At 41.2% G+C, this 20,621-nt stretch overlaps 1 protein-coding gene across 1 annotated transcript in view; it reads right to left on the reverse strand.

Moving 5' to 3' along the window:
* Positions 1-20,621, reverse strand: part of RASAL3 (RAS protein activator like 3) — a 213,903-nt gene that overhangs the window by 151,691 nt on the left and 41,591 nt on the right. The window lies entirely within an intron of this gene.

Genomic DNA, 20,621 nt, shown 5'->3' on the forward strand with positions numbered 1-20,621 from the left:
GCACAGCGTCGCGTTTAAATATGGCCAGCTTGAGGAACAACTAGACGCGCTGTCAAAAGGAAGGCGGTGACGGTCCGGAAGCTGAGCTAAGATGACGATCGATTTCCCCTTAGGACTTATAAAGCACCACCAAAGTTTAACATGAAAGCCACAGTTTTCCCCACACAAAATAAAAACACCGTACTACAAAGCAAAAATAATTTTAGGAATTGATTTCTAAAAGATTTTAAAAAGTGACTCAATACTCTTAAAAGCAGAGATTAGCAGAAACAACAAAGATTAGCAGCAAGACAGTGCAACAACGCAGAGCGCAACGTTGGTCAGTTTCAGGGCACTTAACAGGAGTTCTGTTACAGCATAAATTGACATTTTTCAGGGCACTCATAATCAAGGCCTTAGTGATTAGTGGTGAGTCTGCAAACTTTATAAACTGTGAGAACTCCAGTTATTTGAAACTTGTAGAAAGGCACTCCTGAACATGAATCCACAAGGAATGGGAGTGGACTTGCATGGATGTAAATTTGGAATTAACATTTGATCTGCAGATTTCACCCTCTCGCTCCTCTCGTGATCTGAGTTAATCAGTGCTGCGAATCCCATTGGGAACAGCACCTCTGAAGTCTGCACCCTAAATGAGACCAGCCTTATCACAGAAGAAGCGAAGAAGTGCTTTCCGACCTCGTAGTGGAGGGGCAAGCGCAGGAGCGCATTGCCTTTTCAGCATTCATTATTTGGTGGTAAGCGCAGGAGCACATTGCCTTTTCAACATTTGTTATATGGTGGCAAGCGCAGGAGCGCATTGCCTTTTCAGCATTCATTATATGGTGGTAAGCGCAGGAGCGCATTGCCTTTTCAGTATTTGTTATATGGTGGCAAGCGCAGGAGCGCATTGCTTTTTCAGCATCGTTTGTTTACGGCGCAGGAGCGCTCATGTATGTTCAATGAGGGCTACGCACAAGGATGGTTATCTCTCAGTGTTATCTGTTATTTCTTTCTGTGCAGGAGTGATGGAGCAAGGTTTCGTATAAAAAGAAACTTGCTCTTATGCAATCCTCTCGAATAACCTGTAACATAATAACCAACCTGTCTGTAAGTACTAATTTTGCACCACATTTTCCATATCGTAATCAAGGGAAGCTTTTCTATGTGCTTTACTAATGAATAACACGAGTGTCCTAAAAATGGCCGCCAAAAACGCGGGAACTCTTCGTGCATGCATCAACCACATCTACGTGGTATGACGTTTTCTGTCGCTTAGGGGGAAATCTTTGCAGCTGCGCAATAGCTTTAATATGGCTGCTCAAAACCCTCGCACTAATGCACATGCTGTGCTGAAACTAACCTATGCAAGTTTTACTAAACCATTAATGCAAAAGATTTACTAAGTAAATGGAGTTAGAGTAGAAGTAAGTGGTATACAGTGAATTCATTTAATTTTGTATTCTGACATGTGTTTCTCTGACTTTATTAGTAGCTCATATTTGGGCCTTGGAGGGTGACCACGTCTCTGTATCCTTGTGGCAACTACGCATGCGCAAAATCTGCTTGTCCTGAGACCAATGAGATCATTGACTGGCTGCCAAACGCTAAGCCTAACAAGGACATGGGAAGAACAACTTCTGACCCTACGAGAGGAAGAAGATGAAACATTGTAGTACAGATTTATCGATCTACATATGAAATGCTTGTGGGAATAAAGCTTGTGGGTATTAAAATTAAGGGGCGGGAAGCTAGACAATAGAACTAAAGAAAGTTATTGCACTTAGTATGGTATGATGTCCTCACCCCACTGCTTGGCCCAATCAAATTGCGCGTGTACATGGAATTGAAACATTTGGGGGTGGATCATACATTTGAATTGGTTAACAGAGGTAAGTTCTAGATAGTTAGACAAACTTGACCCACGAGATGCCGATGCTATGCTGATATGCTGCCCGATTTTGCTGCAATCTGATCGAAGAATCCAACACTAGGGAAAGATCGCGGAACAACCGAGGAGGCACATCTAGGAAGGGGTTCGGACTAGCCCGAGCCAGAGAGAGTAGCACCAGAGAGGGGTGTAACGCTGGCGTTACACTAAAAGAGGTCACCTTCCCTGTTCTGAATCTGGCCTGAATCCTTGACACGCTGATGTCTAGGTCCTCACACCATTCTAGGTAAATATAGTTTTGTGGGTTGTGCTTCGTATTTGCTCTCTTTACTTCCTCTCCTCCGGTACTGTCATCATATGCGATCAATTAATGTGAATTGAATAATAAACTATTTGACCTGCCTTTACTGATGGAGAATCTCGATTCTCGATGTGTTTATGTGTATTTGATTTGACTCACAAAAAAATTATTAATTCTGATAAACCTTTAAAACTCCTACTGAGTCTGTGGTTCTTTTGAATGAAAATTGAATGTATTGTTTATTACTATTATCATTTCCTCCCTATTCTAATCTACTACTAGATCTTTCGAACGTACTATTTCTCAGGAGACAGGAATGGTAAGATTACTGGTGTCTAGGGTTTGCTAGGGTAAATAAAAAGTGATGACCAGCGGATATTTGCTAGCTCATTGAGTGTATGAATGTATGTGGGCCCAAATGTGTGTTGAGTGTATGTATGTATAGAGTTGGTAAACTCCGCTGCATCAGTTTGTTTGAGTGTTTGTTTGGATGTATGAGGAGTGGTGCATGAATGTTTGTCTAAAGTATCATGTCTGTTTCCCCGGCAGATGAGTTTAGTGTAGTCCCCCTTTCAAAAAATATTCTTTTTGCTCAAAAAATTATTTTGCTTGTCTAAAATGTTTTTATGTTCATGCATTTATAGTTATTGACGGCTTCTCACTTTTGTATTCAAAGAATTTTCACACAAAATAGACCAAAAAACTTTATGAAATAAATACTATTGAGTAGTACTCTCGTGGTTGTTTGATGTTATCTTCCACGTTCAATTGAAGGTTTTGAAGGATTTATCAGCATTGGCACTTCTTTGTTCTCTCTGTGTGAAGAGTAAGCGGAAAGGTTTTACTCATAGTGTATGAAGAGTAAGCGGAAGGGATTTACTCGCAGTGAAAGAAATGTTACTATTCTTTGAATTAGTGGGTCAGACATAATAGCGAATGTTTATACGTTGTTAATTATTGAAAATGTTGTGAGATTTTGTGAGAAAATAAGTTTTCGCATTACCTTGTAAAGGAGGGGTCAGTTGTGGGTGCTGCACTGACGTCACTGAGAGCCGCGCTGGGATTGGTTGAAACAGCGGGCGTGTTGTTAATGCGAAATTGTAAAGGAGGGGTCAGTAGTAAGGAGTGATACTGACGTCACAGAAAAGCCACGTGAGCATTGGCTGAGGGAGTGAGCAGAGTAGAAGTTGATTGGTCCTCAGACTAGAAAACGCGCTGATATTGGAGAATTATTAGAATTAAAGCGAGTGTCTGATTGGTCATCAAAATCGAAGTTCCAAGAATAATAATAGACAGTGGAGTTTGCATGTACAATCCAACATATATAGGAACTCGACCAGATAGAAGATTTATAGGGTTTGCTTACTAACAGTACCTTAATAAGCATAAGCACGCAATGTACGGAGAAAAGAGAAAAATGGAATTTATGCAAAAGGTTAAGAATTATTTTGAAAAGGACAAACCCATTAAGAGTAGAGAAGGAATTCTTATTCCTCCTCCAAATACGCCTGCATCAGACATGATGGTGGAGAGAGGCTATCATACCTGTGTATGGTTAGAAAACTGGGTGGAATACACAAAAGATTATGAAATATTAGCATTTCCTGAGAAAGGAAGTTTTAATGGAAGAATATTGTACAATTTAAGAACACGAATGAATGAGTTAAAACCCAGACCTAGATTGACTCAGTATGAGGCTTTAGAAGAATGGGAATGGAAGCCTTTGAACGTGATAGACCACGAAGTAACAGGACCTTAAGTAAATATTATCCCAAATTTCCCCGAGAGACTAGAGATAGTCAACTGAAACAATGGAGACAGGCCATGGTGGCAGAAGGTTTATATCCTGTGTTAACCTCAGAAGAGCAGATGGGAGGTAAATGTACAGAAAAAACCAAGCACTTAACTCTGCTAGGTAGCGGGGATGCAGAAGAAGGATACTTAGAAGACATATTGATGAAAAGTCCTCCACCTTATAATGATGGATTCATTAAAATGACTACTAGTGCACCGATGACAGGAACACCTTTGGTTCCTCAGATAGTACATGACACAGCAGACAGAGTACTTCAAGAGAAAGAAAAGGAAACGATAAATAAGAATAGAGATGAATTGATCCAGAAAATAGCTCAAATAAATGCTCATCCAGAAGCATTGACCATACCAGTAACAATAGTCCTGTAATGCCTACCCCAAGCATAGAACCTAGAAAAGAAAAGATGATAGTGGATGACCAAGCAAGTGAATGTGAATCAGTAATATCAATAATTGATTTGCCCATAAGAGAGCCAATGATAGAAACCCCGAAGAGAAATTTACCCAGTTGTTCGAAGGAAGTTAGACTAGAAACCTCAACAGGAACTAGAAGTGCCACAATAGTAACTCCAGAAGATATAGAGAGATGGTCTCAAGAAATAGAGAAACCAAAGTCACAGCCAAAATTATTAGACATTTTCAAATTGAGAGTGGAATTGGAAGAAATGGTTGCTGGAAACGTGGGTCTAGACAGATTAAACACATACAGTGAGGAAGAATTGCTGTTTATTTGTAGAAGCATTACACAAAATACAAAGGCATTCCATTAAAAAACTAACAAAGTTGGCATCGGAAATGGGAATTGACATAGGGAAGTCAAAAGTGTTGCAGAAACCATATAGAGCAGAATTTTCTGATAAGGATTTGGAAAACATGAATGTGTCTGGAAGAAAATTACAGATCAGGGAGTTGTTATTTCTGCTACAAAAATGGGGAGATCTTGAAAGATGGAAAGTTAGGTGGGCAAAGAAAAAGGAAGAAGCACAGGGAAATCGAACGGCATCTGAATATGCCATGAGAGAAACAGAAAAGGCTGAGAGGTTGTATCCGATGAGGGAAGTACCCGGAGGGGGGTACGTACATGTACCATGGCCTAGACAGGATATTTTGTCATTTACAAATGATTTCCCAAAATTGAGAGACAAACCAGTGGAATGGTACAGACAGGGTGAGAGGTTTGTGAAAGTTTCAAAGGTTCTGTTAAAGGATCTGGATGGTTTATTTGACATAGTAGTACCTGCAGATTTGTGGACCGAGTGTAAAATTACTACAGATTGGCCTAGTGGGGAATATCCAAGAGATTCAAAGACAGGAGCCCAGTCAGAAGATGTAATGAAAAAATATCATCAAGTAATCACTTTTCTGAAGAGTAAAATTCCCCCCAAAGAAACTGATTGGGTAAAAATAGACAGGACAACCCAAGAGAAAAATGAGTCTGTACATACCTACTACGAACGTCTTTTACAGGTGCTCAAACAGTATAGTGGGTTTGAAAGTTTAAAAAACAAGGACATGACTAATTTTGTGTATCGATTTGTGACCGGGCTGAGATTAGACACATCTCAAATGATTAAGCAGCACATGCTGTGTTGACAATCAAAGCCCATTGATGAAATCTTAAAATATGCTAAACATTGTGGGGATGAAATTGACAACAAACGAAAAGCTTTAGAAGAAAAGGTAATGTGGGCTCAAGTAAAATTGGCTGAACAGCAAGAACTTCAATTAAATAAACAGTCAGAAAATCAATGAAGAGCACAAGGTCAAGGTGACAATAATGGGGGAAACCCACGGGGACGGTTGGATCGCGAAGAGGCAAAGAAAAGATTTCCCTGTCATGGGTGCGGGAAGTTGGGGCATTGGAAAAACAAGTGTAAAGTCATACAAGTTAAAAATGGCCCAAATCAAAATTTAAATCCACAGATGCAGAATGAGGTGTTAATGAGTCATCAGCAACAGGGTATAGATCTACAGAGTCAATTGCCACCTGCCCCTAAGTCAAATTTTGTGAGTCAAGCCAAGTACAGTGTAGACGACGGATTTCTAGAAGGAAGTGGTAAGAAATAATTTGTAACATCACAGTTTCTTTTGCAGGATACCCTAATTGATTATGAGCAGGAATGACGGTGCCTGAGGGGGGAGGAAGGGGAGTGCGAACTTGGCGCATCCCTACCGGTAGATCAGTCAGGTCCATACGTAGAAGGTAAAGTAGAAGGAAATGATATCACTTTCTTGTTGGATACTGGTGCTACCAGGTCTACTGTGAGAACAGCAGACATTCCTAACCTGCCCCTCTCGGGTGAAGACATCCAAGTTGTAGGTGTTGCAAACAAACGTATTAGAATCCCCATCACAGAACCAATGGACGTGCGAATTGGACATTTTAAAGAAATGCATACATTTGTGGTGTGTGACTCAAGCCCTGTAAACTTGTTTGGAAGGGACTTACTGTGCAAAATGAATTGCACCATATTTTGCACACCGGATGGTGTTGCAATACAAACCCCAGATGAAGATAGAGTTTACAAGTTCATGTTAGCTAAACAGGGAACGGAAGTAAATGAATTATGTTCGATGATGACACAAAATGAATTACCTGCCAAAGTCAAATTGACTGTAAATGCAGAAATATGGAATTTTACTGGAAAAGAAATAGGATTAATGGCAAATGTAGATCCCGTAAAAGTGACAGTGAAAGAAGGTGCTGTTTGTCCGAATACCCAACAATAAAAAATGAGTCCAGAAGTAAAAGCAGGTGTTGCAGCAGAGATTGAGCGATTAGTAGAACAAGGTATCCTGAAAGAGATAATGAGTAGCCCTTCTAACTCACCTATATTTGGCATTAAGAAACAGAAAGTATAGGGTGGTTCAAGAGCTTAGGAAAATTAATAAGATTGTTGTACCGTGCTGTCCAGTAGTGCCTAACCCAGCTGTGAATCTTTATCAGATACCATGGAAAGCAGGGTGGTTCACAGTAATCGATTCATGTCATACATTCGTTTCTATTCTATTGCATCCAGATAGCAAGTTTTTATTTTCGTTCAAATTTGAACAGCATGTTTACTTGTGGAATCGTGTGCCTCAAGGGTACACTGAAAGTCCTTCAATCTTTAATCAGATTCTCAAAAGAAGCCTTGAATCTCTTGTGTTGCCCAGAAAGTCAGTCTTGGTGCAAAATATTGACGACCTGTTGGTGGCGTCAAATACATGAGATGACTGTGTTACTGATTCAATTGCCTTGCTAAATCATTTGGCAAAGGGTGGACATAAAGTGTCCCCTGAGAAACTTCAGTTTTGCAAAAATTCTGTTAAATATTTGGGACATCAAATAGAGAGAGGAATTAGAAGAGTGACCTCTGAAAGAATCAGAATAATAAGACAAATGCAGTTGCCACAAACCCAAAACGAAATAAGAATGTTTCTTGGAGTTGTACGTTATTGTAGGCAATGGATTGTAGGATTTGCTTTACTAGCTAAACCCCTGATACAGATGACCAGAAAGAGAGCGAGAGATCCTATAGAATGATGAAAGCATGGGATCTTTTAGAAAGTTGTGAGATTGTTTGTGTGAAGCACCTGCTCTAGGAATGCCGGACAATTCAAAAGAATTTGCATTATTCTGCTATGAGCGGGGTAATTGTGCACTCTCAGTTCTGACACAGAGACATGGATTCATGAGAAGGCCAGTGGCATATTTTTCTGCTACCATGGATCCTGTGGCCTGTGCATTACCAGGTTGCCTGAAAGCTGTAGCCGCAACTTGTGTAAGCATAGAACAGAGTGAGTCAATTGTGATGGGACACCCTGTCAAGGTGTACGTTCCTCTTGCAGTAGTGATTCTGCTGACCAAAACATGAATGCAGTACCTTACTCCCAGTAGGCTGACAAAATATGAAAGGATAATACTGGGGGCTGAAAACGTGACTTTAGTGAGGTGTACTGTTCTTAATCCAGCCACTTTACTACCTGATCCTTACCAAGAAGTGAAAGATGAGGTTGAACATGAATGTCTTGACGTAACTGAACTTAGCACCAAACCACGTCCTGACATACAGAAGAACCCTTGAAAAATGCTGATCATGAGCTATTTGTAGATGGCTCATGCCTGCGACACGAGGAGGGAGGATTGAGAGCTGCTTACGCTGTATGTAAATTAACTGGAATAGTCGAAGCATCCTATTTACCAGAGGTCAGATCTGCACAAGTAGCTGAACTAATTGCTTTAATTAAAGCATGCAAAATGGGGAAAAATTAGAGAGTAACCATATTCACTGACAGTCAATATGGTTATGGGATTGTGCATGATTTTGGACAACTGTGTATGCAAAGGGATTTCCTGACTTCTTCAGGAACTCCTATTAAAATTGGAATTGTTGTGAAAGAATTAATTGAAGCAATTCAATTACCAAAAGAGGTGGCCATGGTTAAGTGTGCTACTCACCAATCAGGAGATGACTATGTGACAGCCGGTAATCGATATGCTGACCAGGTTGCTCAACACTGTGCGAGGCATAAAATTGCCCTAAACAAGCAAATCTAAACATGTGGAATCAGCTGCCAACTTATGCTACTTGCAGGAGTGGGAACCTGCAAGGAGGGGAAAGATCTACAGGACGCAGTAGACATGAGAGAAAAGGAAGAGTGGGTGAAAATGGGATGTCAGAGAAGGGCAGAAGATGGTGTGTGGGTTTGTTATGATGGCAGACCAGTTATGGCAGACAGTATGCTTGCACCAATGGCTAGAATGTACCATGGAGACACACATGTGGGCAGAGATGCAATGATTCGACTTTTCAGACAAGATTGGTTTAACGCAAAGTTCAGGAATGTAGCAGAGAGTCTTTGCAAAAGATGTTTAATATGTCAACAAATGAATCCTGGCAGGAAGACTGTGGTTAGTATGGGAACAATTGGAAAAGCAGAAGGTCCATTTGTTAGACTTCAATTAGATTTTATTCAACTGCCTACTTGTCGGGGGTTGAAATATGTACTTGTCATAGTTTGTTTATTTTCAAAGTGGGTGGAAGCATACCCGACCCGAAGAAATGACAGCTTGACAGTGGCCAAACTTTTATTAAGAAAACTCATTCCTAGATTTGGTTCTCCAGTAATGATTGAATCAGATAGAGGGTCTCATTTTAATAATGAAATAATTCGACTAATTTGTGAAGCATTCAAAGTCGAACAAAAATTGCACTGCGCTTACCGTCCAGAGGCTTCTGGGGTGGTAGAACAATTAAATGGCACAATCAAGTCAAGACTCGGAAAGGTGTGTGCATCCACTCCACTGGAATGGTCTGATGCTTTACCTCTGGTACTGATGGGACTCAGAAGTATTCCAGACAAAAATACTGGATTGAGTCCCCATGAAATACTCATGGGAAGATTCATGAGACAGGCATGTGTACCAGGACACAAGTTGTTGAATATAACTGATGACTTGGTTTTGGAGTATTGCAAAGAGTTGGCTGACAGAGTGCGTTCTATCTCTCCTCAGGTTGGGGAAGACGCTTTCAACAGACAGCTGAGCAACTCACACGACCTGAATCCCGGTGACTGGGTAGTTGTGAAGGATCACACTCGAGAATCGTGCTTAGCACCAAGGTGGGACAAACCGCAACAAGTTATACTGACTACTTCAACAGCTGTAAAGTGTGCAGGATTGCCTAATTGGATTCATGCAAGTCATACCAAAAGGGTACCAGCTCCTGAAGAAGAAGAGTTTCAGTTGAAACGAGAAATTGATGTTGCTGAAGGTTGTGCAGCTGAAGAACTTCCTATAGAAGATCCTGAGGTCGCTGCCCAAGATCAACCGAGCACTTATCAGGATGACTGGATCCCAGTGGTGGACATACCTGAAGTATTTAGAAGAACTAGGAGTCAAACACAGTTAGACAGACAGGAAAAGAGTGAGGACCAGACAGTTGTAGAAGAACTCACTCAGGAGAGTAGGGAAACCACTGTTAGGGAGCCTGAGCAGGAACAGATAAGGAAAGAACAATATACTCTGACAGAAGAAACACAAAGCCCCATTCCTGAGTCTGAGGAGGGACAGAAAGGTTTTAGAGAAAACTTTCAGGCAGAAGAAGGTAAAGAGGTAAAAAGACCTGAACAGGACCAGATAGGCATAGAAACGCAAGTTCACGATATAGAAGAAAAACCAGACATCACCAATCCTGAACAGGGTCAGATTAAGATAGATGAACCTATCCAGGCAGAACAGGCCAGAACAATAAGCCCTGGACAGGGTCAGATAGAGAGGAAATCTGAAGATGAAGCTGATCAAGTTGTGCCAAAATTAAAGGAAAATAAAAGGAGTCTCGAAGAACCTGGCAGTGTAGTGAAATTTCGAAGAAAAGTCGAAAAGGTGATAATTGGCCAAGAATTATCAAGAGACTGAGATACCATCTTAAGACAATCAGTGAAGAACCTGATCAAGTAAACGAAGTATCTAGTCAATCTGGACCTTCCGCAGTAACACCACAACGAAGGAGTCAAAGGTTGAAGACATTGAATAACAAGTTCAAGGGTCCTGAGTGGACAAATGTCATTCTTGAAGACTTTGAAAATCTCAACTTAAATGAAGAAAGTGATGAAGAACTGAATGTTGAACAAATCGATGAAGAAGTGAGACCAACTTGAAAGGGAGAGAAGACTCATAAGGTGTAATCTCATACCAAGTTCTGAATTAAAGAAGAGAAAAATCTTCTTGTCCAAAATGTCTGACGATAAAGTTATTGGAAAACCAAAACAAAGCTGTATGAATAAGTGTTGTAGGATCTGTATATGTAGCTTATTATTAATTTTCATAATATGGGTAATATTAGCAATAGCTATTCCCTATTTGACGGTTGCTGACAAACAGAATAGTACTAATGCACATACAGAGGTAGAAAACATTAAAGGAGATAGAGTAGAAATAGAAACACCAGACGAGTTAGATCTACACCACACTGTAGATAAAAACGAAACTGATTTAAATGTATTTGCAAATCTCTTAGTACACTATGTAGAAACTAAGGGACATATTAACAAGAATGGCGTAAAATTATCGCCGCTTTAGCGGCAGTTTCCTGCCGCTAAAGCGGCGATAATGGGCTTGGTTATATGCCCTTGAGAATTCCAATAGATGCCCATGTTCTGGTGTGAACCTGGGCTTCTATTGGAATTCTCAAGGGCATATTATCAAGCCCATTATCGCCGCTTTAGCGGCAGTTTCCTGCCGCTAAAGCGTCGATAATTTTAACGCCGTTCTTAATAATATGCCCCCATGGAAGTTAGTGATTGTTATGTTTGCATGAGATTGCCAAACTCAGTAGCTGAAGGGGTAACTTATCATCATTTATCCTTGACATATGGTATTTCATGTAGTGTATTAGCTAGCTTGTTTTATAGAACTGAAAAACTGCAGTATTATTATTCAAATGTAGATGTAATATTTTCAGAAGTCCCTATGAGAAAGAGCATGAACCCTGTCCTTAGTACTAGAGAATCACAATTCATGGGTGAATATTTCCTAACAATGAAGACAATAGATATAGCCGATGCACATAAACGCAACCTAACATGTAAATTACATGAAGAATAAAATATATTTTTGAACTTAGTAGAACAAAGGAGACAGGATTTCCAAAGAAGGGCCTCAGAACCGAAACCTCAGATACCTAAATGGGCTGAAAGGGAAGATCTTTTGGTAACTGGCAAGACTCATGCTGCTATGTCCCTGGATTTTGAAAAGAAAGGGAAAATCTGTCTCCATAGACTAAAAACAGAATATAACAATGCATTTATTGGTTTCAGTGAATGTGAACATAACTTCTTAGTAATTGGGGGTTGGGGACTAAAAGGAGGAACTGATCCATTATTTCCTAGAATGTATTATATTTGTGGAAACAAAGCCTATTTTAGATTGCCTGATCATTGGTATGGGAGTTGCTATTTCGGAATAGTATTCCCTAAAGTTTATCATGTTAAAAGGATCACTGGAAACAATAGGTGATATATTTGGTGCATTGATACCTTCAGTGGAAGTTCTGCTGAATTCTCGGAAAATTAGTCAATTGTCAACAGAAGTTGATTGGTTATCTACTGACACTGCTGGATGATTCTTACTGATCAATACAGAATTAGTTGCTGTTAGATCTATGGTTTTGCAAAATCGACTTGCCCTTGATATCTTATTAGCAAAAGAGGGAGGGGTCTGTAAAATGTTGAAAGGGCAACATTGTTGCACATATATACCTGATAAAAGTGTAGAAATTGGAAGGTATATTAAAAATATTACACATTTGGAAGAATAACTAAAACCACTGGAGGTTGACAGTGTATGGAAGAAAATTACATATAGTTTTTCCACCATTAGTAGCTGGTTTTCTAACATAGGTAAGAGTATCTTAAGTCAAATATTGTTGCCTATTATGGGCATAACTCTGTTCATTTTGATGATAATGTGTTGCCACAAATGCAGTGGAAAAAGAAAAAGGTACGAAGTGAATGAGAAGTGTAAGAAAAGAAAATCAGACGAAATACTACATGAAGAATTGAAGGGAAATATCTATAAAAGGATGAAAGGATCACAATTTAAGAAAGATAAAGAAGGGAATAAAAGATGTGAAGAAATCAAAATGGTAGAATGCTAAAGTTGGCATCTGATTTATTGAAAGCTAGTAATGGCATAAAATGCCATCAGAGAGGGGATTAATGGAGCAAGGTTTCGTATAAAAAGAAACGTGCTCATATGCAATCCTCTCGAATAACCTGTAACATAATAACCAACCTATCTGTAAGTACTAATTTTGCACCACATTTTACATTACGTATCTAGGAGAAGCTTTTCTATGTGCTTTACTAATGAATAACCCGAGTGTCCTAAAAATGGCCGCCAAAAACGCAGGAACTCTTCTGCGCATGCGTCTACCACATCTACATGGTATGATGTTTTCTGTCGCTTGGGGGGAATCTTTGCAGCAGCGCAATAGCTTTAATATGGCTGCTCTAAACCCTCGCACTAATGCACATGCTGTGCTGAAACTAACCTATGCAAGTTTTACTAAACCATTGATGCAAAAGATTTATTAAGTAAATGTGGTTAGAGTTAGAGTAGAAGTAAGTGGTATACAGTAAATTCATTTAATTTTGTATTCTAACATGTTTTTCTCTGATTTTATTAATAGCTCATATTTGGGCCGTGGAGGGTGACCACATCTCTGTTTCCTTGTGGCAACTTTACGCATGCGTGACATCTGCTTGTCCTGAGACCAATGAGACCATTGACTGGCTGGCAAACCCTAAGCCTAGCAAGGACATGAGAAGAACAACTTCTGACCCTACGAGAGGAAGAAGATGAAACATTGTAGTACAGATTTATCGACCTACATATGAAATGCTTGTGGGAATAAAGCTTGTGGGTATTAAAATTAAGGGGCGGGAAGCTAGACAATAGAACTAAAGAAATTTATTGCACTTAGTATGGTGTGATGTCCTCACCCCACTGCTTGGCCCAATCAAATTGCGGGTGTACATGGAATTGAAACATTTGGGGGTGGATCATACATTTGAATTGGTATAACAGGGGTAAGTTCTAGAAAGTTAGACACACTTGACCCACGAGATGCCGATGCTATGCTGAGATGCTGCCCGATTTTGCTGCAATCTGATCGAAGAAACCAACACTAGGGAAAGATCGCGAAACAACCGAGGAGGCACATCTAGGAAGGGGTCCGGAGGAGCACGAGCCGGAGAGAGTAGCACCAGAGAGGGGTGTAACGCTGGCGTAACACTAGAAGAGGTCACCTTCCCTGTTCTGAACCTGTCCTGAATCCTTGACACTCTGATATCTTGGTCCTCACACCATTCTAGGTATAGTTTTGTGGGTTGTGCTTTGTATTTGCTCTCTGTACTTTCTCTCCTCGGGTACTGTCATCATATGCGATTAATTAATGTGAATTGAATTATAAACTAATTGACCTGCCTTTCCTGATGGAGAATCTCAATGTGTTTACGTGTATTTGATTTGACTCTCCAAAAAATTAATAATTCAGATAAACCTTTAAAACTCCTACTGAGTCTGTGGTTCTTTTGAATAAAAATTGAATGTATTGTTTATTACTATTATCATTTCCTCCCGATTCTAATCTACTACTAGATCTTTTGAACATACATTTACTCAGGAGACAGGAATGGTGAGATTACTGGTGTACAGGGTTTCCTAGGGTAAATAAAAATTGATGACCAGCGGATATTTTCTAGCTCATTGAGAGTATGAATGTATATAGGACCAAATGAGTGTTGAGTGTATGTATGCATAGAGCTGGTAAACTCTGCTGCATCAGGAGCGCTAGAAACCTCATTATTATTTAATCAAAATCCACAGTCTTGATACTTCCTTCGCCAGTGCAGGTACGCCTTCATTTATGTTCCGTGTTCCTTTGGTTTGTAATGTCATACACCACACCCTATCTGAGTGCTATACTCCTAGGTGACTATAGCTGTTTCCCCTGACTGCTTTTCCATGGTGCGTATGTATGTGTGCTTGTGAGGGCGGTATTACTTACCTGTGGGTTTGTCCTTACAGGCAGTATTCCAAGAGGGGTTCCTACATCTCCATTGGGCAAATCCAACCGGACCTACACACTGAAAACAAAACCACCACCTTTTAGGATTCCTTCCCCCGGCCTCCACTACCACCCCGGTCAGGTTATATACTAGGACAGGGGTGAGGTGGGAGACTGTGGAGGTTGTTCATGTCATCCCTGCGAGACTACTCTACAAGCAGAAGGTAAGACTTGTGGGGTCCTGACAGTAATACCTATTTTCTCCTGTCTGTCATATGGAAACCCTGGTGGTGAGGGAAAGAAAAAAAGCAATAATACTCCCAGGGTGTGGAGATAATTCGTTTTTTTTGTTTTTCAAAAACAAACTCCCACTTCAGGGGGTTGTTTTTAAAAACAAAACAAAATGTCATACCTTTGGTTTATGGCTGTACGCCACTTTTTTAGTTCATTGAAAGAAACCACCATGACAGTGATTCGTTTCATTGTATATTGATGACTGGAGGGCCGACGGTCATCTCTAAATTTGGTAGGCAGAGAACCCTCAGGGTGGCGGAGACAATGTCCTCTGCCAACCCGACAGATACTACTCTGTCCACTAAACATTAAATCAGGCCTGCAATCATGGCTTCTGTCAAGCGGCCCACACAGACGCACTGCAGGATGTCCATTGTCCTGCATTTTGATTCCCCACCACATTTAACCCTCCAAAAAGAAATACGACTCTCACTCTTGCATCTCTTTATGAGCTTTGAAATAGGTTCCTATTGGTGGCTTGGAGCAGGACAGGTCCTAAACAATATAGCTACAGGGGCACGTTCATCTGTGAACATGCAAATCCAGCCATCTGCTGATTAACAGCTGAATATGCACAGAAAATGTTATGAGTCCATTGCTGGGGACTTGTCCTGGAAGTACGCCCTTGATTTTTATTTCTTCCGTTAAGTCTGTTTCAAAGTGCTAACATATTGTCAGATCTGTGGACAGAAGCACAAGGAAACTATGCTTTGGCAAGGATCAAGCAGTTTGGTAAGTACTATCTGCTTCTTGCTGAAAACGTTATGCATTTACCACCGTATTGCTTTTTGCGGAATATATCATTAGACTAGGAACGTCTCCCCTTCCCTAGGTCAAATCAAATTCATTTTTAAACACACACTTATTAGTAGCTTTTACATTGATGGCTAATACTCACAATATTGCCAAAAAGGGAGCAGAGTAATACGTTCAATAAGTGAGTGCCCAAAAGCACACAATTTGGCCAAATGGGAGGCCATGATTATAAAACAATGTCTTCTAGTTCTGCGTTTCCAACTAGTTGAATAAACCACTGCTGGGGTGGCCGTGATTTTGATGGCAAAGCGAACGGGCTGCCATTCCTAGGGAGCTATCTCTGTACAGTGGGCTTCTGCCCAGCTTTAGAAGACTGTGTTTGTTTCTAGCCTATTTAGGTTAAGTGATAAAGCTGAGATTAGATGGTAAGTGTCCTAGTTTCTTAGCTGAAAGGTTGTTACTGAACCAGGTCCTGTAGCAGAACTGGGTAGTATGCATGGTTGACACTAATCTTTACCATTGATGTTTAAAAGCTTAAGACTATTTCACTCCATTTTCCATTTGGATATCAGAGTCGTTCATTTTCTCATCTTGTCTCTCAAAAGTTTCAGTAGCGAGCAGTCAAGGCTTACTCCAGGATGTGCTAAAGAGATTACAATTTCAATCCTAGGGTTGAGTTATATCTTTTAAGATGCCCTGATTTATAAGAAGGGGATTTACAAAGGGCTACATGACTAATTGTCCCCAGATCCCCAATAAACCTTTCTGTTTTCGATGTCAACAGGTGTACTAAGTCACCGGTATGCCCAATGTGTCTCCACACATGCAATGTGTGCCGAGGAGTGATAATAGAAAGTTGACCACCCTATTTTTAAGTCAGTCTAGTTTGTTCAGGCACTGACATTCCAGAATCACAAATACACTATGTAGATACCAACTGTGCTGCAGGTTGATACTGCAAGTTTAATAGTAAGAAAATGGGTTGCGTGTTCTAAAGAACCAGTCAGTCTTTAGAGGGTGCCCACATTAAGAAGAAAATGGCTCCTGTGGTACACACAACCAAATACCTTCCTGGGATGCCCATGCTGTCAGGAAAAGCTCAGGCATGGTCCAAGCTACCAATCGGCTTTTATCAGGTACCTGCACTAACAAAAACATGGCAGTCGTCATTCAAGCAACCAATCAGCTTTCAGCAGATGCTCACAATAACAGATAGTACTAACTGCTTTCACTGGAAGTTAAGGGGCAACTTCCAAGCTCTAAAACTGCTACAGGTCCAATAATGTACCTAAGAGCAGATTATTATTATTTCTTTTCAGAATAGCATCTCTTAATCAAGCTCCAGTTTACAAAGCAGATGATGACTAAACAAGGATTAGAGATTTCACTTGACTGTATTTGGTGTTATGTTTGATACCAAAATGTGATTGCTGGGAAGCAGTGCAATATAACCCTTGAAGTGATCCATATGGAGCTAGAGAAGAATATAATAGAGACCGAAAAGATACAGGCCCTCAGGTCATTACACAGATTAAGGTGAATATCAACAGAAAGAGAACAGTGTGGCTAACAGATAATGCGCAAATGTGTGTACCCATTGTGCCAAATTGTTTTAAGGTTAAAATGTAATATCAGTTGACACATTATAAATCTAGTACATGTAAAGTAATGATATGCAGAACACCCAACTGAAATGCTTAACATCATGTTGCAAATGTAAATTGATGCATTATAATGAAAACAATAACGATGATTTAAAAATATCCCTGATGTCAAAAGCACTCTATAGGCCATTGAAATGTATGCCACTTCGTATTTTGTTGTGTTTGGTGCTTAAAAAGCCTTAATCTCACTAAGAGAACATCAGAGGTTTAGTTCAAGCCTCTCCCAAACAATGCTATATTAAGATTCCTCTAGGCATGAACATGCACACCATGGGCCCCAGTTGGGCAAATGTTTATGTAGATATTGGCTCAACATGGTGTAGTGCTATAAGCACTCATTGGGACCGCATGATGACTTTTAACTATCATTGTTTTAATTGACTCTATGGGGTTTATTTACAAGCCTCTTGCGCCACTTTTGCGTAATTTTTAACATTGTAAAAGTGACGTACGGGTGGCGCAAGGGGCTTGTAAATCTGCCCCTATGTGTTTGAATTTACTACATCTTGAATGTACATCATTTTTTGTGCACTAGCATTTTAAGTTATGATTTTATTTTGTGTCTTCTTATAGCTTTGGAGTAGGAGGGTTTCAAAACAGCCTTGCGTGGAACAGAACGTGTGGGATTTGCGTTTGAAACCTTGAGAGAGAGGAATGTGTGGAATGTACTTCTGTGTCTCGGAGTATAGTGCTGTAGGCAATGGTGCACAATGTGCATTATGTTACACATTGTGAAATGAAGCTTTAACTATTAGCTTTAACGTGCCCTAACTCCATCTTGAATTCAGACTCTGTCTGGCCTAATTTCTGCACACAGAACCAGGACCCCAGGTTAGTCAAGGTTATTTAGGTTATTCACGTATTCACGTTCAAGATTGTTTTCCTCTTTGAGGGTGTTTTTGTACTCGTGGGATGTTTTCTACTTTCTCGAGCTTCACTAAGATATGGGGCTGGAACATGCACTGTGTGAGGAAAATGTGTGAGAAATCCTTTGCCTTGGATTGCTTGCAGGAGCTTGGCCAGCACCAGTAAGTTTCCTTGCCTTAGAGGGTGTCTTCTCATGTATTAAAAATAACATAAAAACTTGGGTTTCTTGGCTGAGTGACCAGCCTGTGAAGTACTTCTGTTGTTAACTTTATATTTATGTATATACAGTTATTATTTTCTTAGGTTTTGCTCCTTTGTATGTCACTTGTGAATTTTCCATTATTATTATCTGCTTGTGTTTTACTCCCTTGCATTTCACTTGTGAACGTTTCTGACTTGTGTTTATTATTTGCATGTGTTTTACCATAATTATCTGCTTGTGTTTTATCCTATGCATTTGCATTATTATTGGCTTGCACATATATGAGTATATTTACATTTACATGTTGTTTTATCTGATTCATTTGACATCTGGGAAAGCCTTTCTGTTAGAGAGTGTTGCACTAATAAAACCCCACTCTTTATTCTGAAGCTGGCTTTTGACGTGCCTTATTTGGTGAGTGGAGCCCCCACTTTGCAAGTGTTTTCTTGCTTTGCCGAATGGCTCTGCTGGGGAGTGAAGAATTTTTTTTATTTGGTAGTGTAAAGTAAGACACATGGGCAGTGGCGGCTCGCCGAGGGTGTGCTGAGGGGCGGTGAGGCAGGGAGGGGTAGGGGCAGCTTGGGGGGTAGTAAACTTCAGCATACGGCCGAAGGGAGTTGAGTAAATAAATAAAACAATTTATACTGCGCGCACTGCATCACCGAGTTAGCGTAGCAGCGCGCGCAATGTAAATTGTTCTCTTTATTTATTTATTTACTTGACTCCCTTCGGCCGTATGCCGGAGTTTACTACCCCCCACCTTGCCCCTCCCCTGCCCCGCAGCACACCCTCGGCAAGCCGCCACTGCACATGGGTAGTGATGGGGCAGCTTTTTTTCTGACCAGCACCTGCCAACCACACCTCAGTTTGTTTAGGTCTAACGCGGACATGTGGGACACATTGTTATTATTTACATGACCAAAAAGAGGAATGACAGATGTCACTATGCCTGGTCTGAATGGCCCACTGATGTTTAAACCTTGGAAGATCAGCTGCCAACTCACCACCATCCTCAATACCTCAATCACCACAGCCACCTTTCTCGATGCCTGGAAACTCACAGAGGTCTGACCCCTCCTCAAGAAACCCTCTGCAGACCCCAGTGAGCCCCAGAACTACCATTGTATCTCACTGCCCCCGTTTCCCGCCAAAGTCCAGGAGAAGGCCATCAACCTCCAACTCCCCGAACACCTGGAGAGAAACAACCTACTGGACCCTTTCAAATCAGGATTCATAGCTAATCACAGCACCGAGACAGCCCTGATCGGCGGAACAGACAGCATCTGCACCCTACTCGACAGAGGAGAATCAGCCGTCCTCATCCTGCTCGACCTCGCCCCAGCATTTGACACCGTCTCCCACCACACTCTCATTGATTGACATGCTCAAATGGATGGCATCTTTTCTGACAGGGCGCACCCAGAGAATTTGTCTCCCACCCTTCATCTCTCAAACCTCATGCACCATCTGCGGCATCCCTCAAGGCTCATCCCTCAGTCCAAACCTCATCAACATCTACAGGACACCACTCGCGGACTTCGTCAGAACCCATAACATCAACATTGTCTCCTATGCTGACGAGACCCAGCTCGTCCTCTCGCTCTCAGCAGACCCCACCACAATAAAGACCAACTTCCACAACTGTACGAAGAACGTCTGATCTATATGAAGAACAACTGCCTGAAGCCCAACATGGACAAAACTGAAGTACTGATCTTCCGCAGACACACCTCCCGCCGGAACGACTCCTGGGGGCCATCGGAACTCAGACCCACCCCAACTTCGAAAGACAACGCCCGCAACCTCGGCATCATCCTGGACAGTGAACTCTCCATGAAAAGTCAGGTCAAAGCCGTCTCCTCAGCCCACACTCTCTGCATGCTCCACAAAATCTTTAGGTGACTCACCATTAGCACTAGATAAACTGTGACGCAGGCCCTCATCACCAGCTGGTTGTTTGGCAACGCACTCTATGGAGGCACCACCACCGAACTCATGAAAAGAGACTCCAGACGATCCAGAATGCAGCAGCCAGACTGATCCTCAACCTGCCAAACAGGACCTACATCACCCACCACCTGAAAAACCTCCACTGGATCCCTATCCAGAAAGGATGCCAATCCAAGCTCCTGACTCCCGCCTACAAAGCCTTCCATGACCAAGGATCCACCTACATGAACCTCTGCCTGAATTTCCAAGTACCTCCCAGGAACCTCCGCTCTGCGTACCTCACACAGATACAATGCATGTGCCGCACCAGAGGACGCTCCTTCTCCTACCTCTCCGCCAAGTCCTATAA

Source organism: Triturus cristatus, chromosome 4_1 (assembly GCF_964204655.1).
Source record: "Triturus cristatus chromosome 4_1, aTriCri1.1, whole genome shotgun sequence".
Classification (NCBI taxonomy): Eukaryota; Metazoa; Chordata; class Amphibia; order Caudata; family Salamandridae; genus Triturus; species Triturus cristatus.